Genomic DNA, 18,803 nt, shown 5'->3' with positions numbered 1-18,803 from the left:
AAAAATTCCATTCCCATAACCATATCCGACATTAAAAGATTACGACCAATCACACTAGACAAGCCATCACAGAGAGTATTGATACACTGTGCGGATAAGATGCAACACAATATCGAGGTGGTCACTTCACAAAGTAAGAAATAATTGTTGTTTCTGTAACAAGTTAACAATAGGAACTTGAAAACCATCGAATGTGGAAAGCACACAAGATCGGTCTGCAATAAAACAACGCTAATTTGAGATATGATCATGAAATCTCAATATGGAATTGTATTTATTGTGAAAGTAACTACAATCTTGAAACTTTAGAAATATACCCAGTGGGCTACAAAATAGTACAAATCAATAGAGAAAAAAAAGGAGGAGGTGTAGCAATAATATATAAGAATTTTCTAGAAATAGATAAAATAGATAAGAAATCCTACACAACAACCTCTAGGCCTCATGCTGTGTTACAGACCCTCTTAGTTAGGTCAAAGTTTATATCTAATGCTGCACTATTATGTTCCTCCATGATGCTATTAGGAGATTTCAACTTACTTCTAGAAAACAAATCTAGATGAGAACGTGAACAAGTTCACTCAATTCCTCAAGACATTTCCTTCTCACATATAATAGCAGACCCCATCCATGAAAAAGATCATTAACTAGGTATGGTTATAACAAGTGAACCAGATCTACTATCTGTCAACAAATGGACACTATTAGTTTGGTCAGACCACTATCTATGAAAATTCACTCTAAATTATAGATCAAACTATGAAAATAAGAACAGCCTTATTGGGTCAGAACAATGGTCCATCTAGCCCAGTAGCCCATCCTCAAGGTGGCCAATCCAGGTCACTAGTACCTGGCAAAAACCCAAATAGTAGCAACATTCCTTGCTACTAATTCAGGGCAAGTAGTGGCTTCCCCCAAGTCTGTCTCAACAACAGACTATGGACTTTTCTTCCAGGAAATTGTCCAAACCTGTCTTAATACCAGCTACATTAACCACAACCTCTGGCAATGCATTCCAGAGCTTAACTATTCTCAGAGTGAAAAAAATATTTCCTCCTATTGGTTTTAAAGCATTTCTCTGTAACTTCACTGAGTGTCCCATAGTCTTTGTAATTTTTGATGGAGTGAAAAATCGATCCACTTGTACGTGTTCTACTCCATTCAGGATTTTGTAGACTTAAATTTTATCTCCCCTCAGCTCTCTTTTCTAAGCTGAAGAGCCTTAGCAACCTTTTTAGTCTTTCCTTATACAAGAGGAATTCCATCCTACTTTTCATCTTGGTCGCTCTTCTTTGAACCTTTTCTAGTTCCGCTCTATCCTTCTTGAGATAAGGCGACCATAATTTAATGCAATACTCCAGGTGAGGTCACACCATTGAGCGATACAGAGGCATTATAACATTCTTAGTCTTGTTAACCATTCCTTTTTAATAATTCCTAGCATCATGTTTGCTTTTTTGGCCGCCACTACACACTGGGTAGAAGGTTTCATCATATTGCCTAAAATGACACCCATGAACATTAATCAAAACACAAGGGAAAATAGATTTTAAAATTGTTTTGGGAAAAGTTGGGATCCACACTACAATCAAATCAATTCAAATACATTTTGGTGGGCAAGTTTATGTCTAATATATAAATATGAGACAATGAATGCTGCTATATTAGGGAATAATGAAAATTTTAAATTAATTTGGGGCCCATTGACGTCCTTTGTAGAATCTCTATAGTTATGGTTTGTTATTAGATAATATGCACATCCAGGGAGGGGGGAGGGATGGGAAATAAATAAGGTTGGAAAAATTGTTGGAAAAGTTTTGGTGGGGGGAGGGGTGGTTATTAATAAGTATGAATATTTGAAAAATTTTAAGTGATGTCTATATTGTAAAATTAATAATTTACTCTGTATTTCACTTATTGTATATGTTTTAAAATGAATAAAGAATATTAAAAAAAAATCAATTCAAATCCAGACCTCAGCCTTACCAAATGGATGGAATCCCTGGAGACTATGCTAGACTCCATGATCACTTTAGTGGAAAGGAAAATATCTAAATGCAAAAAAAGACCATGGTTCTCAACAGAACTAAGAATTCTGAAAAGAGAATGTTAGAATGAGGTTGGAGTAGGTCTGAGGAGCAAATACTTAAGAGATACATAGAAGAAATCATTCTCATATTCATATTACAATAGCCAAATCAAACTACACAAATGCAAATACTTCTCAAACCTAATTGAGGTCAAACCTAATTGCTTCAGATGTGTTTATCTATTTATCTTTGTCTGTATTAGTTACATGCTGATTATGTTTATTTTTATTTAAACCGCTTAGGTTTAAGCAGGCTAGAAATAAATAGATTAATGGAGCAGACAAACCAGATCTAAGAAAACTATTTAAAACTTTAATAACTTTAATTGACTGTATCTCAGTAAACTCTCCAAATGGAGTCTCTCCTACATCAAAAACACTAGCATTGGCCTTCTCAAATAAAATTTAGACTATATTTAAACTAGAGTTGCAAAGCCACAGAAAGCAGACCAGCTCTCACATTTGTTTTCTAAAGCTATTTATCTGGGATATCTAAACTGAAAATTTCCCACCCTTGCTCTAGGTAAAGGTGTGTGCAGGAATCATAAGTGCTTATCTACCCAAAGGATGCTGAAGGTGAGCTTGGGGCAGCTGTAACACACATTTTCAAAACTATGCACACTATTTTTCATGGAAAAAGGATCTGCAGATACAGACCTCTGTGAATATTGCTTCCTAGTTGTCAAAAGGAAAGCTTTGCATACATTGTCCATGTGAGAACTGGGGAGAAATACCTATAGGCCTTGCACCTGCTGACAGGTTTAAAAAATTCCTGCTTAACCTTTTGTTCACCATATATTTACCCTGGACAGGAATTTTGAAAATGTATTAAATATGGCTTGAACTTGCATTGAATCTTTAGAAGGTTTTTTTTTTTTTGTTTTTTTTTAATCTTGAAGTTTTGGTTGTTTTCTCTTAGTTGCTATGGGAAGTACATCTCATTTTTGTTTAATGGGATGATGTATGCTGTCAGTCAAGGCGATATAAGTAATACAGATAATGCTTTAAAAACTGTTAGCATAAAAGTGAGGCATTTACGGCTTTAGATTTTGAAATGGCTTTTCTCCAAAGCTGAAAAAGCAGGAAAAAAGTTTGCTCTTGGCCACCGCTTGAACTGGTTTCTCATGGCAAAAATGCATGCCTTATTTGCTGGCGACCAGAAGCAGCTGTGCACATCACAAGATCCCGCTGTGTGATGAATCCATTTGCCAGGCCTTACAATATTTTTCTAATATAATAATAATAATAATAACTTTATTTTTCTATACCGCCATAGTCAGGCGACTTCTAGGCGGTTTACATTGCAAGAAGGCTGGACATTCAGCGAATAACAAGAGGTCTCAATACAGTACAATAGGTCAACATATAATACAGTACAATGAGTCTATGTACAATACAGTACAATGTAATGCAACAAGTCTAGATACAATACAATATAATAGATCTAAATACAATACAATACTTAAGTCTTGATAAGTCTTAATACAATACCATACAATGAGTCTAAATATAATACAATAGTGTAGAAGGGAAAGTTACGTACAGATTGGTGTTCAGAGGGTAAAGAATATCTGAGTATTTTTTTTTTTTTTTTTTAGAACTTCCATTTGAATTGGAGTTCTAGGAACAGCGAATATATGAGTACATGAGGAGCTTCTTGAGGGAGAGAAAGAAAGGCGTTTTCAGGGAGGGGAGTCCTAGAGAGGGAGGGGACAATTTTAGTCAGTGAATTTTGCGAATAGGGCGGTTTTGATCGATTTGCGGAATGCACTGTAAGACAGATTGGGTTTGTTTATGTAGTTTTTCAGCCAGACTTGCTGTCTGTTTGCTTGGAACTTAAAGGTTCTATCCAGGAATGATTTGTATCTGCAGCCAGTAATCTTTGGGTATGCAAAGATGTTTTTGTTTCTGGTCACTCGTGTGGGGTTGTGAAGGATGAAGTGGGTTTGTAGGTATGAAGGTGCTAGTCCCCAGGCTTGTCTGAAACAGGTGCAGGCAAATTTGAATAGTATTCGTGCTTCAATTGGAAGCCAATGCAACTTTTTATAGTAGGGGCTGATGTGGTCGTTTTTTCTTAGTCCGAAGATTAGACGAACGGCGGTGTTTTGTAATAATCTCAGTTTTTTTATTGTTTTTTGTGGTATGCCCAGGTAGATGATGTTGCAGTAGTCAAGGATGGATAAGATCAGTGCCTGTACCAACAACCTGAATGATGTTGGGTCAAAGTATTTTTTTATGGTCCTTAGTTTCCATAGCGTGTAGAAACATTTTTTTCACTAGTGCGTTTGTGTGGTCAGTCATAGTTAGGTGTGTGTCTAGAGTGATACCGAGTATTTTTATGTTTTTGGAAATTGGGTACTCGTGATTGTTTATTTTTATCGATGTTCTTGTAATTTTGTCATTAGGGCTAGCCAGAAAGACTTTTGTTTTTTCTGCGTTTAGTTTTAGTTTGAAATTAATGGTCCATTTATCGATTTCGGTCATTACGTTTGAGAGCTTGTCTACAATTTCTTTTGTGATGTCATTTAAGGGGATTAGAATGGATATGTCGTCTGCGTAAATGTAGTGTATTAAATTTAGTTTTTGTAGGAGGTGACTTAAGGAGGCGATATAAATATTGAAAAGGGTGGGAGATAGTGGGGAACCTTGAGGCACGCCTGAAGGGTTTTTCCATGGTTTGGAATAATTACCATTGCTGATTACTTGATAGGATCTGTTTGTTAGGAATTCTTTGAACCAGTTCTTTGCTTTTCCAGAGATTCCCATCACTTCAAGGCACAGTAGCATGATTTCATGATCTACCAGGTCGAACGCGCTGCTAAGGTCTAATTGTAGGATTAGTGCGCTTTTGCCTTTGCTAAAGAGGTCATAAAGGTGGTTTAGTAAGGAGGCTAGGACAGTTTCTGTGTTGTATCCTTTCCTGAATCCTGATTGGTGTTCACTAAGGATGTTGAATTTGTCTAGGTAGTTTACTAGTTGAAGGTTGACCAATCCTTCCTGTATCTTTGTGAAAAGAGGAATGCTTGCTATGGGTCTGAAATTGGATGTCAGAGCTGAAGAGGTTTTGTGATCTTTGGGGATTGGGGTGATTAGTATGTGTCCCAGTTTTTTGTTTAGTGTTCCACTTGTGAGGGTGGAAGTTAGCCATTCAAATAGTTCCTTTTTAAATTTTGGAGGAGCAACTATCATTATTTTAGGGGGACATGCATCAAGTAGACAGTTAGATTTAGTGTATTTGTTGAATAGGTTTAGGAACTGATGCCAATCTGGGTACTCAAGGTGGTCCCATATCATGTCGACTCTGGTGTCTTGGTCGTGAGGTTCGAGGTATTGAAGAGCATTTGTTATGGTAGTGGGTAGAGTTGCTCTTAGGTCAGCAATTTTATTTTGAAAGAAGTTGGCTAGGGTTTGTGCTGAAGGGGTGGGTTCATTGTCCTTTTTCAGTATTTGTGTTGTATCGGTTATTGTTTTTACTAGTTTGAACAACTCTTTGCTGTTTATTTTTGATGTACCAATTTTTTTTGCATAGTGCTTGGTGCGTTTTTCTTTGATCATATTTTTGTATGTTTTCATTTTTTGTTTCCAGTTTGTCCTGTCTGACTCATTGTTTGTTTTTTGCCAGATTCTCTCCATTTTTCTTAGTTCCTGTTTGGTGGTTAGTAGTTCGCAGTCGAACCATTCATTTGGTGGTCTATTTTTCTTTTTGTATGTTTTATATGGTGCTATTTGGTCTAGGAGATCTTTGCTGTAAGTTTCCCATCTTGTAGGGAAATACTGAGTTTCGTTGGTTATGGGATGTAACTCATAGTGGGTCCAGAATTCTGTTGGGTTGATAATGCCCCGGCTGGTAATTGTGTTCGTGTTGACGTTTTTGTGTTTTTGTTGTGTGTTCTGTTTTAGCCAGTGTAGATTGAATTTGCCAATGAAGTGGTCTGACCAGACGCATTTTTCCCAGGGTCCTGGGTAGTATTGTATTTTGGTATTAAGCCAAAACAGTAACCGTGTCGCTAAGTTTTTCCCAATTCCACCTTTCTAGTGCCAGCACCATAGAGAGAGTGGAGAGGGACAGATTCTTCAAACTTTCGAAAAATAAAAGAACAAGAGGACATTTGGAAAAGTTGAATGGGACAGATTCAAAAGGAAGTTCTTCTTTACCCAACGTGTGGTGGACACCTGGAATGCGCTTCCAGAGGACGTAATAGGGCAGAGTACGGTACTGGGGTTCAAGAAAGGATTGGACAATTTCCTGCTGGAAAAGGGGATAGAGGGGTATAGATAGAGGATTACTGCACAGGTCCTGGACCTGTTGGGCCGCCGCGTGAGCGGACTGCTGGGCACGATGGACCTCAGGTCTGACCCAGCGGAGGCATTGCTAATGTTCTTATGTTATCCAGAAATAAGGATAACCCAATAAATTTACCAACAGAATATGAACAGCTTTTTTTTCCACATCTTTATTCAGTTTTAAAAATCAACATCAAGTGCAACATATTATCGAACAATATACAAAATAAAGAGCATTTAATTCCATCAAATGATATAATAAATACATATCCTTTCCCCCACCCACCCACCCTTTCATATATTATAAAGATAAGTAAAAGTAATACAAATGATCAAGACCAAACAAATTATAATCAAATAATAATTTAAAGACATATCCCCCTCCCCCACCAACAGACATGCAACTAAAACCACTGGTAAATAGACTATCTGGAAATCTATTATCTGCTACTCTAAAATAAGGATGGTTCTCACACAATGGCATTTGGTGAAATTCTACTTACACCGATCCCTAAAGGAGCAGACTTCGAAATGTCCCAACCCACTAGCTACAGACTGACAGCAAGTATACCCTTTATAACCAAACTAATTGAGTTTGTAGTCGCTTCACAACTGAAAAATTATATCATGCAATGGAATCTACTGCTACCCACTCAACTCGGGTTTAGCTCACATAGTACTTGCATGACTGACCTGACATCCAGAGTAAGATCATCACTAAGTATGGGGGAACAAATACTATTACAATTCAACGTCTCTGCAGCCTTTGACACAGTAAACCACATACTATTAAACAGACTATCTGAACTAGTAGGAATCTCAGGAATAGTTCCAAAATGGCTCTGAGGTTTCCTGGTAAACAGAGTACTAAAATACAGAGTACTAAAAAATGGATTCTACTCAGATTATTAGACTCCATCTTGCGAAGTACTAAAAGGATCACCAATCTTCATGACCACTCAAAATTAAGAGAGTGACACAGTAACCGTTACTGCGGGAATTCTGCAATTACCACAGGAATTCCCATGGTAACAGGGAAACATTGCCAATTTTGCTCAGTATTACCGCAACAATGATTGACCGTTCCATGGGAATGGGAAACGTTGCCACGGTAATACCATGACAATGGGGACTGAGGGCACCCTCCCTAAGCCTACTTTTTAATGTCCCCATGTTGTTGTTTTTGATCTCATCAGTTATCGTGACACACAGGTCTTCTAGGTCTTGTATTGGCTCCCATCAAACAAATGGCCAGAAAACAGAACTAGCTTCCAAAGTCCTGGGAGTCACTCTACATAGCTCATTAAGATTTGAAAAATATATTAACAACAATCTGAAAATCTTTAAGCTACAGCAACTATGAAGAGTTAGACCTTATTTTTTCCATCAATACTACAGAATACTGATCCAGTTGACTATTCTATCACTACTAAATTACTACAATGCATTGCTCTCAGGAATCTTAATGAAACTAATGAAAAAACTCCAGTTAATAGAGAGCACTACTGCAAGACTAATATTTTATAAATTAAAAATTGATCATGTCACACCATTGCTCATGGAACTACATTAGCTCCCTGTAAATCAATTGCATAAGGGGCCAAAATCTGAAAAAAAGGCTAAGTCATGGGCTGAATTTTTTTTTTTTTTTAGATACTTAGAGGTCCTTTTGTTAAGGTATGCTAACCGATTTAACTCGCACTAAATGCACACCTTAATAAAAGGACCCCTGCATATGCTGGACTGGGGGGAAGAAATAATGGGTCTAAAAACAGAGGAGTGGGAGAGAGATGGTGGACAATGGGATATAGGGAGGGAAGGAACAGAAAGGGAGACAAGTTGTATACAAGGGATGGTGTGGAGGGGGGATAGAGATACTGGATAGGAGGGTAGTTGGGAAAAGAAAGGGAGATATGGTGGACCCTGGGATGGTGGGAAAGGAGGGAGAGATGCTGGATGAAAGGGTAGTTGAGAAAAGGTGGATCTGTGGATGGAGACGAAAAAAAAGGAAAGATGCCAGACTTCCAGGGGAGGGAAGGGAAACGGAAGGGGAGGACAGAGATAGAAGATGGATGGTTAGCACGGAGAAAGAGGAAAGAAGGGAAAGGGGATAGCAGGGTATAGATAGAGGGCTACTATACAGGTCCTGGACCTGATGGGCCGCCGCGTGAGCGGACTGCTGGACATGATAGACCTCTGGTCTGACCCAGCAGAGGCACTGCTTATGTTCAACCTCTCCAACCCCATGCCGGCTCTGTGATGCAAACAAAATACAGTAAATTAAAAAAAGACTTTTTCTCTCATGCTCGCTGTCTAACACCAGCTCTCCTTCTTTCTTCTTCCCTTTCTTTTCTGGAGTCTGAGGGATGGATTGAGCAGTGCCAGGCTCATTTCTTCTTCTGCTTGCCCCATGCAGCAATGTGTGTATATGAGAGCTCGACAGCACTGGGGATCAGAAGGGCAGTGGAAGATATTTCTGTGTCTGCTTGGGACCCGACTCTGCAGGTTCACGCTGCATCATCTGTAGGTTCACGCAGCCTGCAGAGGATCGCGGGTCGGCAATAGCGATACTAGCAGGCCGTTGTAGCCTCGGCTGTACGTTCCCTCTGGCACAGTCCCGCCAGTGGTCCCATACATCAAAGGAGGGGCAAGACTGCGCCAGAGGGAACGTGCAGCTGAGGCTACTGCAGACTGCTAGGATCCTCTGCAGGCCGTGCGACCCTACAGATGATGCAGCACCTACCTACAAATTATGCGACGCTTGTTCCAGCGGGCCGGCTTTGGGGGAAATTTGAAATTGGCTGGCGGGCCAAATTTCGGTACCCCGTGGGCCAGATTTGGCTCTCGGGCCAGAGTTTGACATGTCTGCTGTAGAGAAGCTAACCCCCCCACCTTTTACAAAACCTTGAAAGTGGTTTTTAGCACTGGCTGGCACGCTAAATGCTCTGCTCCCAACACTTAGGGGTCCTTTTATCAAGCTGCGGTAGGGGTTTAATGCGCGTAATACCACGCGTTAAACCACCTGCCGCACTAGCCGCTAACGCCTGCATTGAGCAGGCATTAATTTTTTAGCCAGCCGTGGGGGTTAGCGCATGATGAAATGTCCAACGCGCTAACCCCGCTAGCGCGGTTTGATAAAAGGACCCCTTAGCGTTCTTATGAGCATAAGGAGCAGCGCAGAGCATTCACAGCATCAGCCTGCGCTATAAACCGTTTCTGGGGGTTTGTAAAATGGAGGGTAATTGAATTTAAATTATGCTGCCTAACATTCAAGATCCTATAGGGAGAGATGCTTCTTATAATTTCTCCAGATTCCTCATTACTGGGCAGAGCTGCAGAACATCACAACATAGATCATCTGGCTTTGCCTTTCCATCTGTGAAAGGCAAAATACAAATCAATCAATTCACTACAAATCATTAAACTATCAAACTACAAAAATTTGGAACAGCACTCCCAATAGGAATTATGGAATTTCACAAAGACAGGGACTGACTTTTCCAACCAACCTTTAGTATGGACAAAACTTAACCCTAAACCTATGCCCAATTACTTTATTGTAAAGACTACTATAACCAGAAATCATAGAAAATGTTAGAAATATTGAGTTGTCTATAAAATGTCACATTGCAACCAAACATCTTAGAAATACAGTAAGTTAGAAATGTTCAAATTGTGACTAGTTTACCAACATGTTATCTTATTATATTGTAAGTACAAAATATAATTGATTGTAACCCCGTCTCGAGCTCCACTTGGCGAGGATTTGGCGGGATAGCTATTTATTTACCATATAACGTTACATTACATTTCACATAGAGGACGCACATCTGCAGTGTAAAAACCATACGTTGATATTTATATCTGTTTTGAGCCATATATAAATGTCTGCTTTAGGAACAGTAGTAAATCCTGACAATTCAGATCCTATGATTTCCATGCATCTCCTCCCTCCCCAAAAAAGCACATCCCGGCATCACCCCCCATCCTTGCCAGGATGACACCCCCCTCCCCTCCCCTCCCCTCGGGAAGGTCCCCATGTGGAAACAAGAGCCCCACACGTGGAAGCCTCCTCGGCTCTCAGGACTCGTAAAAGCAGCCCCCTTGGGTTGCAAATTCTCCCCGCCCATCTTTCTAACCCATTCTCCGGACTTACCAGGGATCCCAAGTGTCCAGTGGAGCAGGAGCGATGCCCACTCACTCTCGCCTTATATCCCTGCTATCCATCAAAATGGCCACCAAGACTTCTAGTAGTAATAGTACAGCTAACGTTCCGCTTTGGGTGCAAATCATAAGAGAGGGGGGGGGGGGTCCTCCGGTTTTGCACTTGGGCTTCTCCACGCTGCAGGGCCTGACGTAAAAGTCGGATCTGGTGGATCCGTTAGTACACTGTCTTCCGCGACCCGGAAGCTTTCCCTCTGCTTCAATTTCCGGTTCTCAGGCAGCAGGACGCTAAAGCTGAAGGCAAACTTCCGGTCCGCTGAAGGCAGCGTGTTGAGCTCACTGACGCTGCCGACGGCCGAAGGTTTTAACTGCAGCGTGGGAGATCCAGCGGATCCACCAGATCCGACTTTTACATCGGGCCCTGCAGCGTGGAGACCCCCGGGTGCAAAACCGGAGCCCCCACTTATGGTTTGCACCTGGGGCGCAACGCCCCCACCACCCCGCCCTTGGTACATCACAGATCCTCAACACACCTACACCTGGGAAAAAGTATGTATCTTCTTACTTATTTATTTCGATTTCTCTATTTGTCCCTGCAGGCTCACTGTCTAATGTAACTGGGGTAATGGAGGATTAAGTGACTTTGCCCAGGGTCACAAGGAGCAGCACAGGGTTTGAACCCACAATCTTAGCTGTAGCTCTAACCACTACACCACACTCTCCTCACCTTAAGGTGAGTTAGCAGGCACAGTAGGTAAGTTCCTGTCGCACAAAGTTTATACCTGAGGCAATGGAGGGTTATATAAGTGACTTGCCCAAAACACAATTTTCCACTTTAGGGGCTGTGCAGTTAAGCAACCATTACTCTCTTCTGACTATACTGTAGGATTGCCTTCTTCAAAGTGCAGGGGAAACCCCTAGCTGTCACTGCAGTGGTTTTACACTTAAGGCATCTTAAAAAAAATATTAATGCATCTTTGGATGCAAAACTTTAATACATGTTAGTAACTATCTGCCAAAGTCTTTTTCTTGTCAATTACTTTGACAGTATAGCAGTTATTTAACTGTATAATAAGAAAAACTAGTGGCCAAATTATTTTGCCTTTAATCACTATATTTCAATTGCTGCACTTGTTTGTTGGTTTGTAATCTGAGATTTCTGTCTGGAATTTGTCTAAATCAGTTAGTACCAAAAGCTGCATAGTCTGGCAGTCTGATGTAGAAATAAGGGGCTATTTTACTAAGCAGTAGTACTGTGTGTTAAACATTAGTTTGAATTTGCATTAATATCTAATGTGTAAAACAGCCAGCATAGCAAAAAAAAAAAAAAAAATCCATGCTATTCCCTTAATGTGGGAATGGACAGTGTATGGATATGACCAGGATGGTGCAGAGAGTAACCAGTATTGACAGCTAGTGTGCAGAGCAGTATTTTGTGCTAGCTGTCACAAATGTCAGTAGCGTGGCTGCACTTAATGTCACATCTAAAGGGCCTGCTAGAGCAGCGCAACTTCCCCCCTCCAACATCATATAGCCATTCTGACCCCCCTCTGCTTCCACAAACTCTCCTCCTCTCGTGAAAATAAGCTCCGCCTCCAGAAACCACCCCTGCCAACCTGGGGAGGGGAATCGACATTAGTGGTTCAGTGGGCTCAGGTGGAAGCAAGCCCCCTGTACTCTTGCTTGGGTCTGTGCTGGAACCCCAAATGGTGCAGTGAGAGGTGGGATGGCAGAGTTTGCACACAGGGAGCAGGATCAGATGGATATGGGGGAGGGATAGAAGGGCTATGTGATGTCAGGGAGGGGGGAGTGTGGCAGTGATATTTTTCAATTATATTTATGAATGGACCTGCATTGAATACATGCAGTGCCAAATAACATGGGTGCTCCTGTGTTATCTAGCTCTGCATATAATGCAGGTCCTATCTGGTAAGTGTCTTCCCTGTGGACCATCCTTCATTTAGTGCAGAGCCTCTGCACTTATCGGGCATTAATTTTTTCCCCTTAATGCACAGTAAGGGAAACTTACTGCGTTTACCACACACACACATACACACACTTTTATGAAGCCGCATTAGGCTTTTTTATTGCCGGATATGGCAGTATTAGCTCCGATGCTCCTAGAATTCTTATGAGCATCGGAGCTAATACCGCCACCACCAGCGATTAAAAAAAAGCCTAACGCGGCTTCATAAAAGAGGGCTTTAGTAATGGGATCTCTTAATGTTAAAATTTATGTTGTAGCACCATACACTTCACTGTACTTTTTATTGATTCTTGTCACTTGATACTATACATGGGACTCTTTCTTTTTACTGTGTTACATAGATTGTGATTCTGTTTTATTGGATGAATGTAATATAAAAAAATTATGCTATATATGACCAGTCAAGAATACTAGCTCCTATCTGTACAAAATAGTTTTAGAGGTGTGAGTTATTTGTGATTTTGAAAGTCAAGATTAGTGTACAGTAATTATAGGTATCAACTAGTCAAAGAAATGTAACTAATTCATCAAAAGTTAATGTTTTAGAAATATGCAAGATTTTATGTCATTGTGCACAATTTTAGAGAGTAATTCTATAATGTTGGGCTCCTTTCACTAAGGTGCGCTAACGTTTTTAGTGAGCGCAAGCTGAAAAATTACCGCCTGCATAAAAGGAGGCGGTAGCGGCTAGCGCGCGTGGCATTTTAGCGTGCACTATTCCGCACGTTAAGGCCTTAACACACCTTTGTAAAAGGAGCCCTTTGTGTTTTGTTTTATTAATATTTGATATACTGCAAGCATATTACAGATCTAAGGGATACAATAAAATACAGGTGCTTAAGACTTACCTATCTGTCCCTAAGGCTCACAATCTAGCTAAAGTACTTGAGTAAACATATATATATATACTAGTCTTTAAGCCCGTTACATTAACGGGTGCTAGAACATATGTGTGTGTGTCTGTCTTTTTTTCTCTCTCTCTCCTTAGCCGCTTTCTTTCTTTCTGCCTTTATTTTTCCTTGGCTGTCCATCACCACCCCTTGCCTGCTCCCCCTGTCCATTTTCCCTTTTACCTCCACTGTGTCCACCACCACCCCTTCACTGCTCTCCTTATGCAGCAGCAGCCCTTCTCCCTTTGTTTTACCTCCCCCCTGTCCAGCAGCACCTCTTTCCTTCTCCCTCTGTCCAACATTAGTCCTCCGTTCCTTTTTCTTCACCTCCCCTGTCCATCAGCATCTCTTTCCTTCTCCCCCCTGTCCAGCAGTAGGCATCCCTTCCTTTTTTATCCTCCCTCCTCCTTCTTATCCCTATGATACTCTTACCTTGCTCTGCCCCTGATCAAAGGTTCCCGACAGCTGCCCAGTTGCACCCATTGGAAAAGTTCCCACTGCCGCATCCCGCACCCCTCCTGACGCGGCTCCCGCTGTCCTTTCTGTCTGTCTCTGTCCCTGGCCTCCTTTGCCTGTCTGTCTTTCTGTGTATCTCCCTGACTCTGTGTCTTTCTTCTTTCCTTTCTGTCTCCCTTCCTCCCTCTGTCTGTCTGTCCAAAGCAGCATTCCATCCCCCTCCATTTCCCTCCCCCCACACCAATTCCCTGAGCACCTGCCCCTGTGTATTTCTTATTTTCTTTGTGTTTCCCTTCCTCTCTCTGTCCGTCCAAAGCAGCATTCCCTTCCCCTCCATTTCCCTCCCCCCCCCCCACCAGTTCCCTGTGCAGCAGCATTAGCGTTTCCTCTACCCCCCCCCCCCCCTTTCCCTTCCCGCGGGCCCGAATGGCGATTCCAGCAGCGTGTTCATCAGTCTCCACACGCTGCTTCGGGCCCTTCTACTGCCCTGATTTACTCTGGCACGTCCCTGATGACATCATCAGAGACGCGGCAGAGCAAATCAGGGCAGTAGAAGGGCCCGAAGCAGCGTGTGGAGACTGATGAACACGCTGCTGGAATCGCCATTCGGGCCCGCGGGAAAAGAAGGGGTGGGCGGCAAAGGAGAAACGGAGATCGGCGGCAGTGGCGGCAGGAGAAACGGAGAACGTCGTCTGGCTGCGGTCCGGCTTGTGGAGGCGATAGGCTGGTGACGTATTAGCGCGCATGCGCACTCCTTAGGCCACAGACCTACAGCGCACGGAACACGCAAATAGGAATGCGCATGCGCGAGTTAGCCTTTTATTATATAGGATTAGTGTTTAAGCCCGTTATATTAACGGGTGCTAGAGTCGATGTCTGTCTGTTTTTTTTTTTCTTTGTCTCTTTCTCTTTGGACGCTGGCTGTCTGTGTCTCTCCCTGGCCCCTTGTCTGTCTGTATTTCTTTCTGTCTGTCTGTCTGTCTCCCTGGGCCCCTGCCTGCCTATATTTCTCTGTTGCACCATACCTGCCTGTCTCTCCGTGGCCCCCTTCTGTTTCCCCCCTCCCAGAGCAAAGCATGATTGCTGTCTTCCCCCTCAGCACACCCCTCCCCCCAAAGCAGTCCCCTTTCCCTCTCCCCCTGCCCCCTGTTGTGCCATGCCTGCCTGATCCGTGGCTTCTTTCTGTCCCCCCCTCCCAGAGCAAAGCATGATTGCTGTCTACCCCCCCAGCACACCCCTCCCCCCAAAACAGCCCCCTTTCCCTCTCCCCTGGCCCCCTGTTGTGCCATGCCTGCCTGCTCCGTGGCCCCCTTCTGTTCCCCCCCATGATTGCTGTCTGCTGCCAGCACTCCCCTCCCCCCAAAGCAGCCCCCTTTCCCTGGCCCCCTGTTGTGCCATGCCTGCCTGCTCCGTGGCTCCCTTCTGTTTCCACCCCCCCCCCCCCATGATTGCTGTCTGTCCTCCAGCACACCTCTCCCCCCAAAGCATCCCCCTTTCCCTCTTCCCCTGGTCCCCTGTTGTGCCTGCCTGCTCCGTGGCCCCCTTCTGTTTTTCCTGCCTCCCATTCTTTCCCTCCCTCCATCCATGGTTCCTGGTATCTTTGGCCCACCGACACGAACTGCTGCCACCACTGCTGTTCCTCTTCAACAAAGCAGCCTGCTGAGGTTCGCTGGCTGGCTGTAGCGAACCTTGCAGGCCACTCTCCACATCAGTAGCACGTTCCCTCTGACACGATCGCGTCAGAGGGAACGTGCTACCGAGGTGGAGAGTGGCCTGTGAGGTTCGCTACAGCCGGCCGGCAAACCTCAACAGGCTGCTTTGAAGAGGAGCAGTAATGCGGCAGCGGTTGGTGAGTGAAGGTGGGAGGGGGGAGTCGCCGGCGTGTTCCCTGCCTCCGTGTTCCAAAATGGAATACGGCCAGGGAAGGACACAGCACGCTGCAGGAATCAGAAAACCTTAAGTGCGCATGCACGCTTAGGGTTTTATTATAGAGGATATATATATATATTTTTTTAATAACAACATTCCAAGAATGTTGAGGGGAAAAAAGAAACAATATTAAATCCCAATAAAAGAGAAATAACAGAATGTAAGGAAAAATAAAGATGATGCAAAATAAAAGTTCAATTTGGCTCAGTTCAGTGCAAGGCAGTAGCGGGATGGCATGAGATGGATGGATAGATGTGCCATCGGAACACCTGAATGAAGGTGCCAATTCTATAATAGTGTAAGAACATAAGAGTTGCCCTTCTGGCACAAATGAAAGGAAACAGGATACTCGGCTTGATGGACCAACAGTGGCCAACCCAGGTCACAAGTACCTGGCAAGATCCCAAAGAGTAAAACAGATCTTAAGCTGCTTATTCTAGGAATAAGCAGTGAATTTCCCCAAGTCCGTCTTAATAATGGCTTTTGGACTTTTGTTTTAGGAAATTATCTAAACCTTTTTTAAGCCCTGCTAAGCTAATTGCTTTCACCACATTATCTCTTAATGAATTCCACAGTTTAATTATATGTTGAGTAATGAAATATTTTCTCTGATTTGTTTTAAATCTACTTTTTAGTAGCTTCATTGCATACCCCCTAGTCTTTTCTGTTTACAAAGATGCTGTTAATAAAATTCTAGCGGAAAACTGAATTGATGTGCTTAAATTAAGATATAGGTTTTTATTCCAGGTCAGTGACATGCATAAATGGGTGCACCAAACAACACTATGCAAAGCACATAATTTATTGTATTCTGTAAGGTGTGCAAGTACGGTCCATTCTCGCTATTCATGGCAGTATGGTTCCCGAAAATCTTTCTCCTTCTTCTATGAAACTGTGCTAGCAGTTTCTAGCACGGGGAGTCACACTGAATGGTCCGTGCTGCTCCCGACGCTTATAGAGTTCCTATGAGCGTCGGGAGAAGCGAGAGCCATTCAGTGCGGCTCCCCGCGCTAGAAACTGCTAGTGCAGTTTCGTAGAAGAGGGAGGTTTGTGAATCGTGAATAACGAAACACTGCGTCTATGGGAAAATAAATGTTAGATTCTAGCCAAACAGGTGGTTCCTCAAAACCATGGAAAATGAATAATGGATCCTATAGGAAAAACAGAGTTAGGTTCTGCAAGGGACAACAATTGCCAAAACCGTAGAAGAACATATATTTTTTATTTGCACTGCTGGTTATAGAAGTAACATTCTTAAGGAAAAAAAGTTGCACAAAACAGTGCTGGAAAAATAAATAATGTACAATATTACATAACCACAGTAAGCAGTTAGTGTGCTTATCAACCAATATAATGTACCATGGTTTTTGCACCATTAGGACAAAATCGTGCAGAACTAGAATGCTACAGCGCAGACTGGGAGATGAAAATATATAAAGAAATGGTACCATTATGAAAACATTGCTTGAAAGAAAAGTTTTATATAACAATTAGAGATGTATTCTGTACTGTTTCATGCAAGGTCAACTTCTATCAGATCAGTCACTAGAGATGGACAGCCTTTGTTATTCCAGAATGAGAGTAGAAGATGAAGATTTCAGTGCTGGTAGGTCGACTTCAGCCTGATCAATCTCTGGCACATAAGTCGAGGCTGGCAGCTCGACCTCTGAAACATTAACCTTGCACGGTCTGTGTCTGTATGAGGCCGTTTGGGGGAGGATGGGCTGGGGAGGGCTCCAGTGGCTGGGAGGGTATAAATCAGTGGTCTCAAACTTGCGGCCCGGGGGCCACATGCGGCCCGCCAGGAACTATTTTGAGGCCTTCGGTATGTTTATCATAATCACTAAAGTAAAATAAAACAGTTTCTTGATCATATGTCTCTTTTGCTATAAATGACAATATTATTATTAAGATTTAGCCAAAAGGAAAGATTTATAAACTATAAAGAGTTTTACCTCATGCAAAATTGTCATTTCTTTAATAAGACATTAACAATTTTTTCTGAGGCCCTCCAAGTACCTACAAATCCAAAATGTGGTCCTGTAAAGGGTTTGAGTTTGAGACCACTGGTGTAGATGGACTGGAGTGAGCTTTGATGGAGACTTCAGTAGTTGGAACCTAAGAACTGTATCAGGCAGAACTTTAGATCCTAGCCCATAAACAGCTAAGGAGAAGAAGAAGAAGAAAACCCCCCAACAAATTTTTACATTGAATCAGGTTGGGCAGACTAGATGGACCATTCGGGTCTTTATCTGCCGTCATCTACTATGTTACTATGTAACCTCTGGGGAGAGACATGCAAGTCTGATGCACTGACGCAATACAATTTGAAAAATGGTGAAACAGTGTATTTTATGTATCTACTAGCATGTATGTGTGTATATATGTGTGTATATATATATATATATATATATGTGTGTGTGTGTGTGTATTTATAAAGGGTGTCCCAATCACTACACACTTTTAATAGAGGAGGAGGAGAAACTGGGCCTCTTCTCCCTTGAAAAGAGGAGACTGAGGAGGGACATGATCGAAACATTCAAGATATTGAAGGGAATTGACTTAGTAGAGAGAGAGATTGTTCACCCTCTCCAAGGTGAAGAGAAGGAGAGGGCACTCACTAAAGTTAGAAAGGAATAGATTCCGTAGAAACATAAGGAAATTCTTCTTCACCCAGAGAGTGGTAGAAATATGGAACGCTCTTCCAGAGGCTGTTATAGGGGAAAGCACCCTTCAGGGATTCAAGAAAAGGTTAGATAAGTTCCTATTGGAACAAAACATACGCAGGTAAGGCTAGACTCAAATAGGGCACTGGTCTTTGACTTAAGAGCCGCCGCGTGAAGCGGACTGCTGGGCATGATGGACCAGTGGTCTGACCCAGCAGCGGCAAATCTTATGTTCTTAATACATCCTTAAAGATTACACAAGAAACTGAGTTTATTTATATTCTTAGCATTAACAAAAGAGTCATTGCAATTTTACTTGCTAGGGTTGCCATCACGTT

At 42.3% G+C, this 18,803-nt stretch overlaps 2 protein-coding genes across 2 annotated transcripts in view; one reads left to right on the top strand and one right to left on the bottom strand.

The window, feature by feature from the left end:
- FGFR1OP2 (FGFR1 oncogene partner 2) overlaps positions 1-10,728 on the bottom strand; it is a 51,099-nt gene extending 40,371 nt beyond the window's left edge. The window contains exon 1 of the mRNA XM_033951173.1: positions 10,530-10,728. The gene's annotated coding sequence lies outside the window, so the exon portion shown is untranslated. The remainder of the gene's footprint in view (positions 1-10,529) is intronic.
- Positions 10,729-10,800: 72 nt separating this feature from the next.
- The window catches only part of INTS13 (integrator complex subunit 13), a 151,918-nt gene continuing 143,915 nt past the window's right edge, over positions 10,801-18,803 (top strand). Inside the window, exon 1 of the mRNA XM_033951172.1 lies at positions 10,801-11,086. The gene's annotated coding sequence lies outside the window, so the exon portion shown is untranslated. The remainder of the gene's footprint in view (positions 11,087-18,803) is intronic.

This window comes from Geotrypetes seraphini, chromosome 7 (assembly GCF_902459505.1).
Source record: "Geotrypetes seraphini chromosome 7, aGeoSer1.1, whole genome shotgun sequence".
Classification (NCBI taxonomy): Eukaryota; Metazoa; Chordata; class Amphibia; order Gymnophiona; family Dermophiidae; genus Geotrypetes; species Geotrypetes seraphini.
This window is presented reverse-complemented; position numbering and strand designations above follow the sequence as displayed.